Raw genomic sequence first — 13,789 nt, 5'->3', positions numbered from 1 at the left:
TTCATGCTGCTCTGCATATCTGTATATGTCAGCACTTTTACATCCCAAACAGCCTGCTAAGGTTCCCCCCGCAAAAAACTGTTGTGTATAGGAAAATACAAAGGCAGAATTAATAGTGTGTTTAAAATTAACTCCAAATTTCAATTGTGTTTTAAGTATTTAAAAAAAAAAAAAAAAAAAAAAAAAGCATTTTCTCCTCGAACGATCCATGATCCAATTATAGCCACGCAGGACCCCAGAGAGTGTGTGAAGCAAGCAAAGCCACACACAGTGTGTGTAGAAGAGCTAGTGATATTCACACTATTGAGGCTGCACTGTGTAAAGATGTAGGCTTGTGGAACGCAGACGTGTTAAACCGCGCCAGTATCACAGAGGTAAGACCACAGTGCTTTGGGCCTAAATCAGAAATGCTAAGAAGGACTGGACTTTTTTAAATCTGAGATGCTATGCTCAGAATACAGATGTCGTGTGTGTGTGTGTGTGTGTGTGTGTGTGTGTGTGTGTGTAGGGGGTTGTATTTGCGATCTGAGGAGCGACGTGTATCAAGCTGGGTTGCTGTAGGTGCAGGCGCCACCCTGTAGCGGAATGCTGCTGTGTGTGCTAATGTTAATATTGTCACACTCCAGGCCTAAAGAGGGAGCTCAGTCTCCTGGGACTTCCTAGTGCGTGCATGTCTCGCTGTCTGCCTCTGTCTTTCTCTGTATGTAGAAATCGTCAGATTGATTGACACACCAGAGCGAGGAATAGACTCCAGGCTATGACAGGGGTGGGCGCAGAGGGCCTGTTTATCCTGTCTATGGAGCTTGTGCTTTCCGTCTCACTCGTTACAGACTTGAATAGCCGTGCAATAAATTTAACCCGAAGCTTCTGCTTTTAAAGCGCGGCTTAGTTTTTACCAGGCAAACACTACAGCAAGGAAACTGTTTATAATTAGAGCTGATAGAGATCTTAGACAGACATGATTATTTTTATATACAGATAAACAGACACTAGGGCTTCATGTTGGAAAGAAGAAATTACAGATAGTCCCCATATTACATATGGGTCAAATATTGAAATCATACGATGCTAATAGCGATACGACAAAATTGTAAAAAGGTTTTACATTTTGTGCGGCAGACAAACGTAGCAGCTTATTTACAATACGACACGTTGGGATGCTGCCAGGATGTTTGCATCTCCCACCTTGTGAGATTCCTTACTCTCGCTAGTGGTTGACAGATTTCAGTTGTCTCATGCTAGAGCACATTTTTTTTCTGTGTTTTTGGTGTTTCAAAGGCCAATTTTAGCTCCTGTCTCTCTCCTTTATATTGGCCTCCACCTGCGAACTGGCACTAGTCCACGCACCTGCTGCAACAAACATATATTCTGTAAACTTTATTAATTATGGCGCTGTAAATTGCTCTGTTTTGCTACATTAAGTATTGTAGTTTGTTACATTATTAAAGTACTTGCATACTACCCCATAGTGATCACCATACTTAAAGACTTCTGAGTAAGCTAGGCCGTGTCTCGACTTTTTCAAATTATGATTTTTTTCAAGTTACGATGGGATCATCGGAAAACTATAGTGTAATAAAGATTTTTGTAGACAAGAGCATGTTTTTTATCATGCTCCTGTTCATGATTATGCCTTAAGCTGGCAAAAATGCTACATATTTTGTAAGGGTGAGAAAAATATGCATTTCCTATGACTGCCTTATATTGAATGCATGCATTTATATGAATATGCTTCTAAAGTCCTCTTAATCCCACACCATTTGGTTGACTTGTAACTCCAAGTTTTTCTTCTGCATTCCTTACGCTCAGTTTTCCTGAAAGAGGCTCTTGATTCACTGTGACCCTGATCAGGATCTGTCAATGTAATGCAACAAGTTACTAGGCTTATCCCCTGTTTATTATCTGTAAACTAAAAGGGACAAAACGATTACAATATTAATATGATTATTATTTAACAAAGCGTATTGGCACAAAATACCTTCTTCTATTGGTCCTTAGGGTGTGCACTTTTGTGCATTACAGTATGTCAGCTTAGGATGAACCGAATAGTTGCGGCTCATTTAAAATTCATGTTGCACACACTATGCATCTTTGAGCTATCTTTAGCTCGGGTAAAAGCTGTAAAGATCAGTCAGCATGTATGTGGCCAGTTGTAAAAGCTGCCTGCAGAGGAAGAGATGAGTGCCAACACTCCACCACCTGGCTTACAGAATGCAGAATCCCTCCTACCGGACACAAAATAGGTGAGGCAATTAGTCTTTCAGCTTAAAACCACTGAAGCGGCTCAGTAAAAGCTGCACAGTAATGCAGATTGTCCTCAGTAAAATACAACTTGAATTATGTAATAAAAAACGGATTCAGAAATGTAAAGGAGCAGTAGTTATATTTAGATTTCTATGTTATAAAGCGAAAAAGAATGCAGGAGTGTAAATGAAACATACTATTTTATTATTATTTTTGCACAAGGACTTGTGAAACAGTTGTTTTTTCTGCAGGGCTAGAGTTAAAGCTTTCTACATTTAAATGTATTGCATCTGGCAGATGTCCTCACATAGTGAATTACAAAAGTGCTTTGAAACCATAATTAGTAAATACGTTTTGATACTGGATCATTAAGATACAAAGTAAAAAATACCATCAGCCTAAAACACAGTTGGAAGAAAAATTTGAATCGCATAGTCTTTTATGGTTTTTAGACACGACCTATGCAACAAACTAGTTAAAACCCTAAAAGACACACAAAAAATAGAGTCTAATAGAAATTCTAGTCTCTAAAAGAAGACCTTGTGTAAGACAAAAAAACAGGAGAGAAGATGTTAGCAGACATCCTCACCCCCACAGTCAAACATGAAGTTCAAAGCATAATGGTTTTGGGTTGTTTTGGATCAGGGTTGGAGATCTATTCTTTGTAAAAAAAAAGAATACTGAACCAACATGAAGACCATTCCATACTTTAACACCATGTAATTCCATCTGGACTGCAGCTCAGTGGAAGCAACTTCACCATACAACAAGCTCTGTAATCATTGTTTAGAGAGCAAACAGTCAGCTGGAGTGTAATCTATCATGGACTGTCCTGCCCATTCACTGCAGCTAAATCCTATTGAACTGCTCTGGGATGAACTGAATCTAGATGAACTAGTGAAGAACGACTTTGGCAAGTTGTACAAGAGGCATGATAAAGTATTTAGGCTGAATGTTTGGAGAAACAAACTATCTGGATGCTCTTCATGCTCATGCTATTTGTAATTGAAAATAAATTGGAACATCTGTACAGTTATAGATTTGTTTGGTCAAAGTAAAACGTTTATAACGTTACATATTGTTAAATGCTATAAAAAAAAAAACAGTTCGTTTGTTGCATAGAAGCAAAAAAAGCTTACATGTCTCTCTCAAAGGCAATATAAAACTAGGTGTTACCAAACTTTTGACAGGCACTAATTTAATACTGATGAAAGATCTGGGTCTTTACAATGTGCCAGAACAGAGAGGAGTCCTGAAGCATGATTTCACATGAAATGTGTGCAGATACCTGTGATTTTATTTAATTATAATTAGTTAGCAGTAAATGTTCTGGCAAATCTTAAAATTTGACTTCAAGAAGTCCTAAAATCAGCAATGAAATACACAGAGTACTCTTTAAGCGATCACCTGGGAATGCACCCACATTTACATGCCAATATAAATTACATGACTATGTCATTCTGACCTTATTATTAAAAAAAATGTGACGTCATGTTTTTGCCTTAAATGTCACAATTTAAGTAAATTCGTTTAGTGTAATATTGTGTTTTTTGTTACTTTTTGTTATTGTCCTTGGGAGAATGTTTTTTAATGTGTACTGGAATATGGTTGGAATGACAACAAAAGCCAATTTGACTTGAAAAGTCAAAGGTCACTTTGGTAGTATGGATTATAGATTAGACATAAATTAAGTGAATGAAATTGGAGCAAAAAAACATTCATTGTCAGTTTTCTTTAATGGTTATATGCATGTTTTCTTCAATCTTGGAAAAAAGTGGAATTAAAGTGTACTGAAGTATCAATTGCACTCTAACCTTATGATCGCTCCTTTTGCAGTGTTCGATAAAAGACCTGTATGATCTTCAATAGATTACTTTGAGGCTGCAAAAAGTCAATATTTTCGCAAATGAAATTGTTGAGTATGGAGTTATTGACAAGAAACTTGCTCTGTTCAATCACAGTATCTTGGGCTCCACTATTTTGCTTCCCACTTTGGTCACAAAAGTCCTCTGCTATATTTCGGTCAGAATTTGTGGACTCGAGAAGTTCTCTCTATCCGTGTCACATCTTTATCATCTTTCGAGCCCCATGGAATAGTCTGTGGTCTTGTGATTTACGTCTTGTGTAGAGTCCTGGTCTGAAGCATGAGTACCGTTATGCACAAACAAAAGAGTACGTAATTCGGCACCTGTCTAATGATTCTTTGACTTCCTTTATGTATTTACTCATAGTACACTACTGCCTCCTGAACGTCACTATAAAAAAATAAAATAAACTCAAAGTCGTAAGCACTGTTTCACTTGTGTCTAACCTGATGTTGAGAGAGCAAACATTTATCAGCCATTTCCTGTGTAAATGGATAGGCAAACACAAGAGCCCATGAGAGGCGGTAATTGCGTTGTGGTATCATGTTACATAAAGCGTTCGAGCGGTGCCGTGATGTCAGGGAGCGCTTCATCAACCATCGCTTTGTTCCTATTCACTTCTCATTTTTTCCACAAGGTCCTGGCGGGGAATGCGCTTCTTCATGTATGGTCGAGTCAGGATAATAAATAAAAAAAAGCAGCACTCGTTTTCCTGGCTTTGAGTGACGCATTCGGAATCAGAAGACCTTCAGTAATTGTGCTCAACAACATTGTAGGTACGTTGCAGTGAATCGAGGTCACAGAATAAAGCTTTGGAGCTTCTCAAGCGGCCGAGTGAAGGCTTTCATTCGAATGAGTCACGTTTTTTCCAGTGTCTCAGTGATGGTCATTTTATTCACACCTACAATAAACAGCCTTGAGCTTTCGACTGTTTTAATAGCTTTGCTTTCTCAATACACGCTCAGACACAGAAGGTTACAGCCATTTTAACTAAAAATGGCTCTTATTTGTTCATTTAAAAGGCATTTAATGAGTACCAGGAAATGACTAAACAAAATACAATAATACACACATGGTGTGTGAGTGCTTTTGTCAAGGCAGATTTCACTTCACATGGACACATATTTTTGCTGGATTGCATTGAAAATGTGTTCGATTTGGTGCTTCACTTCATTACACCCAGAATATATCACAGCTGGTTTATACAAAAATTATATATCTAAAAACCATGTTTGCACCTGTTTAAACACCTTGCAGCCTGACTACAGATGATCATTATAATTTTTTCACACCCGCGCCAAGCAGCATGTCGTCTGATCTGATAAAACCTGAGTACATTTTTGTCTTGATGAAAATCTCAAACAGGGTTTTAACTTCCTTTTGATGCATCTTTTAAAAAAATATTTAGGTTGACAGAAATTAACATAGAGAGTGAGAAGGTTCATGAATTGTAACATTATTTTATCAAGACATTTCAGACCAGTTCACAAATCAGAGGCTATTAAACCAACCGATTAGTCCTTTGTTACTGTATGTTTGGTGTATTGAAAGTAAACCGATGCAGTTGAAAATGAATGAAAATGGGTAAAGTTAGTGCATTAATCAGGGAAGTAATAGCTCAGCTTCTGAACAGAAGGTCAATAGTTCTAATCCCACCACGACCAAACCCCTGATGAGCCCCTGAGCAAAGCCCTTAACATTCAACTAATTGTAAGTCGCTCTGGATAAAGATGTGTGATAGATAATGTAAATGTAAATTAATTGCATTACCTCTTATATACCCAGGAACCAGAGGTCGGTCATATACACTAAGGATGTACACCAGGATGTTCTTGAGTATATTACTCTTTTAATGCCAGTGTTAGTAAACAAAAACATCTATTACCTAGTATCATGATTATTATGCTGATTAATTAGCTATCATAGAATGTATTCACAATAAGCATCATATGGGAAAGTTCTGCATATTTGTAAAGCTGCTACTTATTATTTATTTACTTTTTCTCTTGGGTCCAATGAGATTTTACAAATCACCTGCATGCAAAGGCAAGTTTGCTCGATTTTCGAAGTCGAGTCGAAGCATGTGGACAGACATCTATACTACTGTGTTTAAACTTGCATTTAAGCCTAAAAATATATCAGGAATAAAACATGCAGACCCGACAATGAAATAAATTTCTTTAGTTGTACACCCGAGCATGTGAATATGGATGTAAACCGTTTTGTTTGCTCAAACCACACAACCGTAATTACGTAATAATGTCATTTCCATGCCGACTAACCCCAAATAAGCACTGAAAGCACTGTGTTTTGAACATAATCTGTAAAAATTGAACCATGACGGATGCTAGCATTCACTCTCAGCTGTCTCAGATAACGAGAGGTCAATCCTTATCAAATAAAGGACAGAACCATTAAGCTGACCATATACACTCTATGATACAGACAACATACTGTACATAAAACCACAATTACTGCCACATGCTTTGTGCAAATATTGGCACGGTTAAAATTTGATGGCTGCTTTTTTTTTTCATGATGAAAATAATTGCCTAATTATCTCAGCTTGCCACTCAAAAAGCTTAGGCACGTACTTCACTGAATAGCTGCTAGAACAAAAAGGCTGACTGCCACAGTTCCGTACTGTAGACCATCAAAAATCAACGCAATGCCAAGCACATTTTTTCCCCTGAGATATTTCTCCAGTTCACTAGCACTACGAGTCTGGTAATATTCCAGATCGCAGCATGTTCAGGTGACATGCCGAGGAGAAAAATTATGTTGGCAGCTCTGAGGCTAATTACATTTGAAGGCAGCGGTTTGATGACCCTGCTGTGGAAATCTTCACCTTATTTCAAAATCAATTCCACCCCCAAGAACCAATGTTGCACTAAATTGTTTTATCTATTCAGAGACCTTAGTCACTATCTAAACTATTTTCATGAAATTTGACATTTTCTATTCCAAATAATATTTGATGAATTGTTTTTATATATTTTATATTTATATATAACATTTTATTCTAAAATAAAATTAAGTCATAATCCTTATTAATATTAATGCTTCAGTGAATAAGTGTGTATATATTTATGTTCATGAACAAGATCAACCCCCGCCTCTACTGGCGTACCCCCAGTGAGGCAAAATGGTAATGGAATGCATGCCACCAAGTGCTCCACTCCCCTGAGTGTGTTTATTAGTAAAATGCACTGCCACTTGACATATTATAAAGAGCTAAGTGCTAAAGATGCTTTCTAATTTAACACCAGAGCTCTTATTCAAGACTGTAGTGTCTGATGCATAGCAATCCGATGCTAACTACGCACAAACAACCCTTTATACCTGATTGGGAACTTCTAGCACATTTTAAGAGCATGTAAGGGTGAGCCAGCGAGCGAGCCAGGACGTTTTAGATAAACAGATGGAAGCAGTATGCAATTCCATATGGTGTGTAAGAACACGCGGTACAGAGACTCCTGCTAATGCAAACGCTGACAGCTAACCGTTTGCTTCTATAATTAATGCAGATAATATCAAGAAAAGGAATAACATGAGTAATAAATGGAGGATTGTCGGTGGACACAGATGTAATTTACAGGCGCATGGCTCTGCATGAGATTCACATTAACAAAGCACAAATGAGCAGGTGCATTAGAGTGAAAAGCAATGACTTCCACTGAGACGTAAGATGTTAAGTCTGCAGTTTTTTGTTGTTTTTTTCACCTATGCAAATCCTCCTTATTGTCCTAGTTTTCTTGCAATACTTCAGGGTTTATTGTTTTTTTTCCTGGTGGCATGAGAGCAGATGGATTATTGTTACTGTTGGAGACCCAAAGGGTCATGCTGTTATTCACTTCCTGTCCTGTGTGTCTGAAAAACAAATTTCAGTTGGCTAACACTGCCTTTAGAGGACTGCAAGTGGGAAATTCACACCACCTGCTTGTCAATTATTATACTGTATCTCTCTATTATTAACACTATTATGCACACTTTAAATAAAGTATATCAGTTATTATAATTATTCACCACTAATCTGCCATACAGTAAGCACTGTACATGTACAATCTATGAACCTCAAGTGTTATAGCCCGTTTATTAAGACAATTATTCAAGCAAGACAGGAGTAATATAAGACGTTCTTCAATAGCAGACTTTCATTTCCCACAACGTCCAGACAGAAAGTTTGTGAAAGACTGTAACAAAGCCTGAAAAAAAAAAGGAAGCCTTTACCAATTGCATTATTATTTACAGAATTTGACAGATGCCCTTATCCAGAGAAATTATCTTATTCATACAACTAAGCGGTTGAGGGTTAAGGACCCTGCTCCAGCAGTGGCAGCTTTGTGGTGGTGGTGGGATTTGAACTTCTGACCTTCTGAATAGAAGTCCAGAATCTTAACCACTGAGCCACCCCTTCCCAAGCTCAATTAGAAACCTTCTTTTTCATTGCTTGATTGATTCCTGCCATCTTTCATCTTTGGAATGGGATGATAAACAAGCGGTATGGTTGTTATAGTCAAGAGTGTCCACATACATTTGACATCCAGTGTAGCAGCTACTTTGGTATGAGTAACTTATTTTTTTCCAAAGAGATAGGAGACAGGTGTAAGTACGCTGAATTGTTTGGCTGACCTGCACAGTGTCTGTTTACTGCCACCATCTCCTGCCTACTGTGATGTGTTTCGATGCTTAGACCAATATTTTAACAGGTTTTGAGTCTCATTGAGAAAACCCCTGTCTGTTAACATTTTGTTCTGCATCAGGTCTGAATGTTCCAGCCATTAAAGGTCTCTTGGACACTGATAGCTCAATCTGGACCATACACTCGTTCAGGCTGCAAGAAGACATTATCATCGTGTACAAGATGTAATAAACTCGCCTGAACTTGTCGTATAATAATCATGGCGTATAAAATGGTACCACTGTGGAAAATAAATTTGATGCAAAGTTAACAGTATCTGCCTCTTTCAAACATCCATAAACCTCCTTCTTGGCATTCCTCTTTTCCTCCTGCTTGGCGGCTCAATCCTCAGCATTCTTCAATATATCTCATATCCCATTTTTAATGCCGTCCATCCTCGTCAATTACAATGAAAATCGCAGAATTTCTTTTTCCAGAATTTTCCACCTCCAGCTCGGCTTCCTGTCTTTTTTTTTCAATAATAAAAAATAATAAATACAAAATATGACATTTGACAAGCCTAATAGTAACAGGGGTTTATTAAACCTTTTCTTGTGATTTGAAGGTGAGGGTTTAAGATTATAAAGGAGTGTTTAGTTTGAGCACGACCCTGAAGAAAGCAAGAGAAAGCACAAAGAGAAAACGAGATTTAGTTTCCAAGGTGCAGCAGTCAATCAGATGAATTCTTCTATTGCAGATTTCTAGCAGAACTGTAAACTTCCACTTTCACAACTACAAGCAGATCTCGCTGTGTGCTTGGACAAGAATAGCATCTCACTTCTATTCAGACAGATTCACAACATTTTGTCACATCCCCCAGTTCTTGGCTTTGTTTAGCAAAAAGAAAGCACGGAGGTGAATATGGAAAGTGGCTGCTGCTGGAAAAAAACGCCTCTGTGAGTGTTGACAAGCCTCGTTTTCATTAGTCTTATTGTTCCTGGGTTAAAAAGGTGTAATTACTTTCATGTTCAAAAAGACTTTGACTTTAATGAGATAATAAAGTAGAGCTAATTGGATTTTGATTTAAGAAATCAGCACGAGGGCTTCTCATAAGCCTAATACGGCAACATGAACGTTTCAAAGCCTCCAGCCATGTTCATTTGTCACGAAGCTGAACTTCTGAACCAGATGTACTGTAGCTATGCGGAAATACAAAATATGATTAGTTTTAGTGGATTAATTGAGGAATTGTGCTGGAGATTAGATAGATATATGGATAGGAATGCACTTTTATATATTATGCAATAGAATAGGTTGATTAAATGGATTATACTAAAATATTATTTAATTGTTCAGGGTTTTTTTGTGTATTGCTTTTAACAATGGTCATTGTTCCAAAGCAGCTTTACAGAGATAAAGAGTTTATAAAATGTTAATGCCTATAAGTTTATCCCTAATGAGCGAGCCAGTGGCAACAGTGGGGAGGAAAAATTCCCTGAGATGGCATGAGGAAGAAACCTTAAGAGGGACCAGATAAAAGAGAAAACCCATCCCCATCTGGGTTGCACCGAATGTCTATTCAAATTGTTGACATTAATTAAAGTCCAAATCCATCCTTAAAGTATTGTTGCTAAGTAACTTCATGGATATTTAGACTGTCCATGTGGAACCATCCTTAGCTGCACAGAGTGGTCTTCAATAAGAGGTGATAGCTCATTAGTTAAGATGTTAGACTTCTGAAAAGAAAGGTCGTAAGTTAAAACGACCCCCCCCCCCCCCCCCCTTAAAAGCTCCCATAGCTGATCTCTAGAGGAAGGCTTTTAACCTGTAACTGCTCAGTTGTTTGGATGAGAAGATAATTATAAGTAGCTATGGATAATGGCGTCTGCCAAATGCTATAAATGTAAATGTCCGATTGAAGGGCACTCCATCCAAAGGAAGGGTGTTGGGATGAATCAGGGAGATGCGAATAGAAGAAAGTGACAGAAAGGAATATTATTAATGAGGCTCGCCAGTAGACAAATGCACCAACAAACGAAAGTTTTAGCGCTGCCTAGTTTGTCTCTGCAATTAGCAAAACTACTCAGAAATAGCTGTTCACTGTGCTTTTATTTGAGTTGTTTATCTGGGAAGTAAACTGTGGTTTGTGATCACTGGAGATGTCCTGTTGAAATACAGATAGATTGTTTTTAGAAAATACAGGGTGGTGCAAGGAAACTAGGAACTAGAAGTTAGTGAACCTGGCGAATCAGCAATTGGAACCAATGCTAACTTTTTTAGAACCAACCCCTTGCCTTTAGTCATAATGGAGAGTGGAGTCGTGTGCAACAAGCGTTCCTTGTAAAAACCTTTTATAAGAATGGTGATAGTGTGAGTTACTGCGCAAAGGGAATTTCTGCATCATTAATTCACTTCAGCTCAATTCATTTTGATTTGACAATGTACATTTCTTGTACAATTTATACACTGTCAATGTGCAATTGTACAATTTAACAATGGACATTGTAACAAAGCAGCTTTACACAGATAGTCATTACCAGTTAGGACAACATGATCGTGTCCTGATGCTCATTTTAAAGAAACGGGTTCAGCTTTAAAAATGAATCCTCAGGTGGTGTTAAAAAATTACGCACCCATATTGTAATCACATGAGCGGACAGGACAACATCGCAACGTCCTAACTGGTAATGACGCCATAAAATTATGATTTCTGATTCTCTGTGCAACCCTGGAATTTTTCCTCAGCTAGTGAAAAATATTGGGGTCAGATTAAAATTACTGACAGGGGCAGAAATATTTTAAAGCTTTTAATTATGAATGTGATATTACACTGTATTGTGTGGTGGCACATTGAATGCCAGATTAAATATGTTAACGGCAGTTTTGATAGTTAAATTTATCATTCATTGAAACTAATTGAACTATGAACAGGATTGGCCAAAAGATAAAAGCCTCCCAGAGAGAGGTTTGTGTGTGTGTGTGTGTGTGTGTGTGTGTGTGTGAGTGTGTGTGTGTGCCTAAGGGGCAAACATACAGTTTTGTAATGTTGTGAAGAAAGCAATCACTTGTATGAGAAAACTCCCCGCCACAGGGAACTGCACTTGAGACAAATCTCAAGGGATGAACTTACATCCAACAGTGTATAGTGATGACGAGATATAGCTAGAGCACACACACACACACATACACACACACACACACACACACAAACACACACGTACGTGAAAAGAAAACAGGCACAGTGAGAGTTACTGCCTTAAATCCATTGCGTTTGCATTTCCTGATAAGAATCATGTTTCATGATTGGCCTGCACATTACGTAATCAGGAAGCTTTCCGTCCTTTGCTCCATGTGTCACATGAAGGGTTTTCCGATTTGCTTAAAAGCCACAGGAGGATATTCAATTAATCCAGCTGAAGGCAGCGATTGAGATTCGTTAAAAGGTCTTCATCTGTGTCAAGTACATTAATGGTGATTGGGAAGATCACAGTCATAGCAGTTATTGAGAAACTATATTTATCTTCAGATCTTTAAATGCTACTTCTGGTGTAATGGGTTGAAAAGAGCCTATTACAATGAATTACTAAGATTCCTAGGGAGTATCCGGGTGCTGCCAAGCATCAGTCACCCTGAATTACAGTGTACATGCGTAACCAAATAATGCTTGCTTTTGTCTGCGCTTTAGAAAACATTTTGCTCTCCGTGGATATCCGTGGATCTTATCTATCAATTGTTCTTATACTCGTGGTCTGCATACCACATACTATATACGAATAGACCCTCTAACCCCTGCGTTCTCAACATTATGACATCTGGCATTTAAAATGAAGAATCTGTGTGAACACCTAATCATTTAGGATTCCATGGAAAAGCAACACAGTGTGGAAGTTCAGATTCGCGGCTTGTTGCTGTGCTGCATACATGAACAGCCTTTCCATTAGATAATGGCAGTGTAATGCACAGGGTTAGAGATAGAAGAGTGTGGATATACAGAGAGAGAGAGAGAGAGAGAGAGAGAGAGAGAGAGAGAGAGAGAGAGAGAGAGAGAGAGAGAAAGATTGATAGATAGAGAGAGAGAGAGAGAGAGAGAGAAAGATTGATAGAGAGAGAGAGAGAGAGAGAGAGAGAGAGAGAGAGAGAGAGAGAGAACCTGTAATGAAAGATAATCCAGCAGCAGATGTGTACCACTTCCCCTCTTTCGTCACTGGAAGGCAAGGCAAGCAAACATAATGAGTCACGGTCGTGTCTCCAACACACTGCAGCGTGCCGCCCAGCTCCACCACCCACGTCTCCATGGCAACCGGCCCTCTCCCCTGGCAGCTCTGGGATGCATCATCATCGCCGATGCATGTACTCGGGATAGAGAGTGTAAAAGAAAGACAAAGGCGGACATTAACCCGGAGAGGCAGCGGCGGCAGGTCGTATCGTATCCAGCGGAGAGGAAATGATGATTGTCACCAATTTTCATGGAAAGTTTCAAAGATATGAAAGAAATATATATTTTGGAAAGAGAGTGGGATGCTAATTAATACATGCAATTATTATAATTGTAACTATTATTTAAAAAAATTAGCACTTGATGAAAGGAATTGCACGTCATTGTACCTCTTTATTTTTATTCTTTCTCCTACGAGCTTTTTTTTTTTCCTCCTACGACAAACCAACCCAGACAGTCAGAAAGAGAAAAAAAAATGTCCATATTTTTAGTCCCTGTTTAAAAGGCAAGTTTTTATTCTACGTTCCATTGTTCATAAAGAATTGCATCCATTAGGTTCTGTATGGAACAGTTCTGAAAACTGAATAATTGCAGAATCTGGCTTTCCTGTACTTAAAAACTCGAATATAAATAAAAGAAATACTACAAGTGAAAGAAATTGTACTGTCCATTGTAAATGAAACTTTTGATTGGAAAGGTTGTAGACCTACTAAATCACATCTACAACATTCTAATACAACTCAAACACACACACACACACACACACACACACACACACACACACACACACACACACACACACACACACACACACACACTTAAATACTCAATTCAATTCATATA

The 13,789-nt window shown here is 38.2% G+C and overlaps 1 protein-coding gene across 3 annotated transcripts in view; it reads left to right on the top strand.

The window, feature by feature from the left end:
- Window positions 1-297: 297 nt before the first annotated feature.
- syk (spleen tyrosine kinase) overlaps window positions 298-13,789 on the top strand; it is a 53,521-nt gene continuing 40,029 nt past the window's right edge. The window contains exons 1-3 of one of the 3 annotated variants that reach the window (XM_083567965.1): window positions 303-480; window positions 2,050-2,243; window positions 4,747-4,885. The gene's annotated coding sequence lies outside the window, so the exon portion shown is untranslated. Of the gene's footprint in view, window positions 481-2,049; window positions 2,244-4,746; window positions 4,886-13,789 lie in introns of all 3 variants that reach the window. The other 2 variants (XM_083567964.1, XM_083567975.1) reach the window with 2 other exon arrangements.

This window comes from Silurus aristotelis (genome assembly GCF_946808225.1).
Source record: "Silurus aristotelis genome assembly, chromosome: 18".
Classification (NCBI taxonomy): domain Eukaryota; kingdom Metazoa; phylum Chordata; class Actinopteri; order Siluriformes; family Siluridae; genus Silurus; species Silurus aristotelis.
Note: the sequence above shows the minus strand (reverse complement) of the source record. Positions and strands in the feature narration are given on the sequence as shown.